Below are 7,651 nucleotides of genomic sequence, written 5' to 3' on the forward strand. Positions count from 1 at the left end.
ACAGAAATTCAGCATTTTCCAGTGACACATTCCCTCTCTTACACGCTGACTCAGATGAGATGCTGTGATATTTATGAGATTACACAAGCACATAGTTTGTGCAGTGGTCAAAATGCAGAAGGGTAGTTCCACAACCTATTACCCTGGCAGAAGGATGAAAATAAACTATTGGAATACTGTAATGAACTCCTGAGAAATAAAAATATCCAGTGTGTACAGCCCACTTCAGACATGCATATTTGTGCCTTGTATGTGTGCAGGTAAAGTTCTACCCATTCCCATAGACATATGTGGATGTGTTTATGTATGTGCATGTATAGGTCATAATCCAGACTCCAGCACCTTGTAGGGATTCATGATGGCAAAAGGAAACAATATTTGCTTTACTTCAATTCTAGCTTTTGCAGCATTTTTTCTAGGAAAAAGAAGTAGAGAAGATTTAACACTGTGTATGCTCCAGCTGAGTATAGCAGGAAACAGTGGAGGTAATAAATATGGAAGACAGGAAGGGAACTCCTGATTTTTGAGCCTAGTTCTCTGGCTTCTGCAGTCAGTGAAATCATACAACACCTTGCTATTGAATAAGTTCCAGAGCTGTTCCAATTAGAACTCTGCTAATTTCCAGCCTTCTGGCCGATTTATATCCATATGTTCTATGCTGATGTTGCCATTTAGTTTAAATGGCAATAGTTTAAACTTCTTCCTTTCCCTTCCCTGTGTGTTTATTTATAGACAGAATTACATCCAGTCTCCAGCTTTGTTTTGTTCAGCAGGAAGACAAGATTTTTTCGCTCTTCTCTCAAGGCAGACTCTCAAACTGCTGATCATTCTCACCTGCCAGCCCTGCACCTGTTCTGATTTTTGCTCATGTTTCTTGAATATGGGCAGAGAGAATTGTACACTGTGGTCCATGTCAAGTTCCCTGTTATCTTCTACCAGGCAATTAGTCTTCTCTTTTCACATGGAAGTATCTCACCTAACATATTCCTGGACTTGCCAAGTTTCACATACATGGTGAGAGTCAGCTCCTTTCTCACACCTCACTGCAGTGCTGGTATCTCACACACTGAAATACCGCTGACTCTTTCTGCCATTCACACTTCACATGCACAATTCAGCTACTTGTCATTTAATGCATATATTCACAGCCAGACGCCACATATGATTTACTGTGGCCTGTGAGGTGAGATTCCAGCTTGGGTTTTGGAATTTTGCACTGTAGAATTTTAACCTTTATTTTTATTTTGAACATTATTTCGGTTTGTGGTGGGTTGACCTTGGCTGGAGCCAGATGCCTTCTGAGCTGCTCTATTGCTCCCCTCCTCAGCAGAATGGGGAAAGAGAAAATAAGATGATAAAACCCCTCGTGGATCAAGGTAAAGGCAGTTTTATGAAGAAAAAGCAAAGGTAATGTGCACAGAAGCAAAGGAAAAACCAAACAGATGTAATTCTCTACTTGATGCTGTGTAAGCACTGCTCAGCAATAGCCAAAACATTGCTGTATGATCCACACTCTTCCAGCTACCAGTGCAAAGCACAGCTTTAGGAGGGCTGCTATGGGAAAAATTAATTCCATCTCAGCCAGACAGAACACAGGAATTAGTTACTGTGAATTCTTTTAAGACATTTGACTCCTGTGGTCTAATGTGCACCACAACTCCTCGAGCACAGGCTTTACTCTTTGGGCTTCTTGCCCTGGTACCAGGCAGTCTAAAGCTGCTCAACATCAGACCACTTGAGCTTGAACTTGTTCCATCTCATGTGGGAACACCTAGAACTGGCCATTTTCTCTTCCCAGCTACACAGTGACAGCTTGTGGACCTCATCTAAAAATTTCTGCACTGGTCTGTCATCCTCTTAAACATATGCAGCCAGTCTGGTCCTGCTGAGCAACAGAAATTATTGTTAATGACTTCTCTTTAGCTGCCTTTGTAATTGTTCTCAGCCCATACTCTGCACTACATCGAGTGTCTTAATGAAGTCCATGACTACTGCATTTCATCTGTCTTGATAGTTGTCAAAGGGAGCCAGTGCCGGAGTGATCTGGTTTGGTTTTTGCTTTTCCATTTTGTAGTTTACCCTGGTTTCATTCACCTCCAGGCTTTATTTTCTTTCAAATTTTCCTCTAAAGCTTCCTTTACCATTCCAGCAAGTTTCAGAGATTTTTTTGCAACTTAATAACAAAATAATTTTGTCCATAAAGTAATAAAAACTGTGCCATCTCCTTGTGGAATAAATATTTTCCAGGCATTGTGTTTATGGTTGTTTTTACAATTTGAAAACAGGAGCCCTAAGGACAGTGAAATGTAGCAGTAGCATCACTCAGTTCCCTCACTGATTCTCCTCTAATTCTCCTCAAAACTGATTACTTGCGAGTCAACTCCACACAGACAGAATACAAAAACATCCTTTGCTTCAAAAATACATATTCCTGGTGGTGTTCCTCTGCAGAAGAAGCTGTTTACAGCTACATTTTGCAGTCAGAGAGGATGTTGGTGTTCTATTTATTATTATTTTTATGGCATTTAGCATTGCCATTCTTGCATGTTTGGGTTTTTTTCTCTCTTTATGGTACTCTATACCTAGTGGTATAGAACTCAAATATTTTTCCAGATTAATGTTATTACTGTTCTTGCATTTGGTTGGGTTTTGGTTATGCTCTGTTTTTTTTTTTTTTTAATCATCCTGATGTGACCACATGCAAATTGGCCTGCTTAAGGACAGACTCCAGTTTTTTGACAGGAGATGACAGACTTTTCTGCTGTTTGATCTTTGTAGACCTCAACCACAAAGAACACATTTATAACTTTCATATATCTTCCAAAAAGGTACATTCACTGTCCTTCTGAGATGGCCATAAACTCCAGCATTATTTTCTTTCTTGTGCCACCAAGGCCAAATCTTCTGTTGCTGTAAACTGTTTTACATGTAAAAATACTGGACACTTTGAAAGCAAACTAATCAACCAGGGGAACACTTCTCATTATGAAAATTTATTTAACTCAGCATAGAAATAATTTGAAGCAGGTTAATTACCTGAAGTGAGACAGCAAGTGCCACACTTCTAACAGCAAGTTAAAAGAGAACTTAAGTCCACTGAAATCAATGGATTTAAATACATTTTGATGTGTGAGATGGAAAAAACCAAACAGATCTCCAAGGTAGATTTTGCTCAGTTAAAAGCAAATGTTTGACTTTTAAATTGAATAAGATATTAACAGGGAGGTCATGCAGAGTGCCATGAGACTTGTAAGGGGCACAGGAAGGCAGCAGCCTTGTCCCCTGTGAGTCACCTGGTGCTGGGTACTGCTAAAGAAGGGAATGAGCTGTTAGCTCCATAATCAGAATTGGTGTCTCAGCTTAGCTCCCTGTTCCTCAGAGCTCCTCCATTAAAACTAATTCATCTGGCAACACTTGACCTTTGCAATTTCACAGGAAAAACATCAAGCATTTGCCTTCTCAGATAAAAAAATGCAGTGCTTTTTAGTTCTGGGTGACTAATAAGAGCAAAATATGTGCACATGATTAAAGCAGTGCACTTTAGATTTACTTCAGAATAAATTAACTCAAACTGTACTGTTTCTTTCCAGAACTGCATTTTTACCAAACACCTGTTCATTCACAGCCCTGATAAAAATAGTAAAATGGTGCAAAAGCACATGAAGATCTATACTTGGAGTGTAATAAACAACTAATTATTTGGATAAAGCATACATCATCAGAAAGGTAGTATATGTGGCTCCATTTTATTTTCTATTTCCATGAAAGACTTGAAGCATGCAAAAAAGTGTATTTATTGAGTGTGCAGGTGATGGAAGATGAAAGCAACAAGTATCATGGTGGACAGCAGGATGCCTTTCTGAATAAGGGTCAGAATGTTAACATGGTTGCAGAAGAAGCCAAATATCTTGCTGAGATGGAAGAACAGCCTGTAAAATGAAGGCAGGTGTCCTTTCACTGTCCTGAGCCCAGCTGGAGATCCAGCACTGCACAGTGGGGAAGATGAGATCCAGTTGAAGAAAATCAGGAGGAGATCCACAAGTGCATGAACACAGGTGTGGAAAATCCTGGGATGCAAATACTAGGAAAGCCCTAGGCTGAAAAGCTGTTAGTCTAGCAAAAAGGAGACCAAAGGTGACATGATAACAGCCTGCAAATATGTAAAGCCCGCTGCAAATTACAAGGGAGTGGTAATGTGTTTTCTCTGTGGTGCGTAGGATGAAATGAAAAGTGTTTGCAGGTTTTATTAGACTAACAAACTAATCTGATAAGAATGGACAGGTGTGTAAAGCTTTAGTAAGCTTGAAACAAAAGCTGTGAATAAGACCATCTTTGCTCCAACACTACTCATAAGGATCACAGCACCAGCTTGTCTAGACTTCAGGATTTCTGTTGTCCATGGGTATTTTTGAAAAGAGTTTAGGCAGAAACGATTCAACATTAACTGCTTTGAGTTAGACCAACTTTACTAACTGTATATGTCTCAGTGCTGTAGGGATTTTCTGAAGACTTTGGCCCAAACTCTCCAAAGGTACATTGAGAGATACACCTGTTTAGATGCCCAGGTCAATAGTTGAACAACATTTAAGAAGTTGTTCAGCTGCCACCTAAACCTGCAATCACTTCCATGTCTGTGAATGTGCCCCCATTGAGCTATAAGCTCTCACTTTGCTACCAAATCCCTCCCTCATGAACACTGAATGTATAAACTAGAGCAAATACCCCACAAAATTGTATTTGGGCTGTCACCCCAGATTGCCTGAGGATTTAGGGGTTTCAAGTGGGATGTGACAGACATTGCTGCTTCAGATATCTTTTTGCTGACTAGAGATGTGAACATTATTTAGTCTCTGGCATCCTAGATGGAAACCTTTAATAGGAAAATAGTTTGGGTTGGAAGTGCCCTTAGAGATCATCTCATTCCAACCCCTCTGCCATGGGCAGGAACGCCTGCCACCAGACCAGGTTGCTCCAAGTCCCATCCTGCTTGGTCTTGAACACTCCCAGGGATGGGATGTGCACAACTTCTTTCTCTCTACCCAACAAATAATTAAGCTGATACCAAAACTAAAGGTTTCTTCACATCATTTCAGCTATTTGAGTAAACATTATACACAGAAATAAGATTTCATAAAGCCTGTGGAAAGATTTAAAGACATTTCAATGAAATGAGCTCAACTTGAAATTTTCCAGCCAATAAGGAGGTGGAGATTATGCAGGGGGATGTATATTTAAAAAGAGATTAAAGGAGCATTGCAATATGGTTATGCTCATTTATGCCTGTGAGAGCATGGCCTGAAGTCTGTCAGGCTCTCAGTAAAAACACAGTGGCAAACTCATTGAACTCTTGGGTACAGAATGATACCCAAGAGGGTACAAGATTACAGGTACAGGGTCAAGATTTATTTTTTTTAAGAATTTTTGCAGTTTTCTAGCACTCATGGGGAATTTAACTGCTTAGAAGTTTTATATTGCCAGATGCAATTAAGAAGCTTTTTTTTTTCTCATTTATTCACCATTTTTTAGGAAATTAAGATCCACATAATCTGTCCTGTCATTTGCACTTAAAAATAAATAAAATAAAAATACCATTACTGTATTCACTATCAGCACAAGAAAAGCACTTGCTCAGGATCTCACTTGCTAGTATGTGATTTAAATCTGCAACTAATAAGCCTCACAAATTCAGGTACTTTTGTTTAGCTCTGTTTACTAAAATGAAGATATACAAAAGTAAAATACATCCTGGATTACATACTAGAATACAATGCAGTTGTAAGTAAACTCTGCACTGGAAAGTTGTACTGATACCTTATACACAGTTTCTAAATCATTATTACATGCTTTATAAAAGCCAACTCAATACAACAGTGACCCAGTAAGATGTTAGCAGCAGAATATCAGCTGATTTCCCCAGCTCTTGAAGACTAGATGTTTTTACTATTGCAAGAACAATTTGTGTTGATGACATTTTATCATATATCAGCTTGTTACTTACAGCCAAACAAGTAAGCCCCGTGTAAAAACACACAATAAGAATTTTGCCAAAGGAAAGCTCTTGTATTTGATCCTGGATATATCAATATAAGGAATTGAATTAGGAGTCTGCTTTTGCAGTTGCTTTCTATGTGTAATGATAGTAGTTATGCTCTGGAACTTCAGTACTGTTCATCAAAACTTACCTGCTCTTTATCTTTAAACAACATTTCATTTTCTGCTGCAGTTACAGAATTATAGTGGCACATGTAAATTCTCACCAGATATTTAAATGCATATTTTCACATTTTGTTCTTAAGTGTTCTTGTTCTGTTGCTTACTCTGGTCATTAGCTGTATCCCCAAATTTCCATTAGAAGCAGCTAATTTTCCCACTTGATTAGCTAAAGAAACCTCTAGATGTTATTTATTTTGTAGTAATATATATACAATATATGTTATTTTTCTTGAAGTAACATATAAAGTATAGTCCTTGCAATTATCTGATAGAATTCTCCAGAAGAATTTAAATGCCAAATAATGAAAGCTGCTGCAACAGAAGCTGAAGAAAATAGAGCAGGGGAGTTGCTTAAATTACTATGAAGCGTGGGGGGGGGAAAAAAATAAAATCAACATACATACATATGTAAACATGTCCAGAGGAGTTCTAGAATGCCTGAGTCCCTGGAATCGGTATGAGCCTGTCACCAAATTATTTTGGAAATCACACCTTAAGTTTTATTCACAGAAAAGCTGCCTTCAATATATGTAATCAAGTAAGATATTGCTCAGTTGCCTAAATAGTAACCTTCACTTGAATTTTGGAAACAGTTTTTGACTCAGTTTTGTTCTCAGCAGCTGAAGTCCTCACTTGTAATCTCTAAATACATCAGCAATGGGTGCTTCTGACTTTATTGCTGGCCCTAAGAGACATTGCTGCTGTGTGCTGTCCCTGGCAGATCTGTCAGCTGCAGAGAAATGATCCTCAGACAACTGGACAAACCAGATATTCACACTGACAGAGCATGTGACTGGACATAAGGTCAGAGATTCAGAGATTGCAGGATTGGGACCTTTAAAGATCCCTGCACAGGATTGCCCTGTGTGCTGTGTGGCACTGGCATTAAGGGAGGCACCTGCAAAGTTAAAGGGTTACTTCATTCTTATTGGAGCCAGGCCTTGACAATCCTGTAAGCACAGGCTGATAGGGGTTCATCAGATTTGCTCTTTTCCTTCCCTTCTTCAGAAAATAATTACTTAACTTGCTGATTGCACGACTAGAAAAACCCCAAAAAACCCATGTTATATATAATGAAGAATATTAAGATGAGCGCCAGCATCCTGCCGTGCCAGATCTGATACCCTCTGTTATTCTGTCACCATACCTTTATTGAGATTAAAATAGATTTTAAAAGTTCCTGATTGTCTTTGTCACTGCTATGCACAGTTTTCTAAAATCAGTACTGAAAAATAATTCAGACTCCAAGTGCTCATTCATGTTCAAGTTTATGCTCCCCGAGAATTAAATCCACCTTCTCACAAAGGAACAAAAATAATGACAGTTCCACCTAAACTGTCTCCTGGAAATACAAAAGGTTCTTCTGGTTTGGTTCTCCTTTTCTTTACAGGGTTGAAGCAAACCTTTAATTCTTATAGCTGATCAATGTTGCTTTCTG

Source organism: Anomalospiza imberbis, chromosome 6, assembly GCF_031753505.1.
Source record: "Anomalospiza imberbis isolate Cuckoo-Finch-1a 21T00152 chromosome 6, ASM3175350v1, whole genome shotgun sequence".
Lineage (NCBI taxonomy): Eukaryota > Metazoa > Chordata > Aves > Passeriformes > Viduidae > Anomalospiza > Anomalospiza imberbis.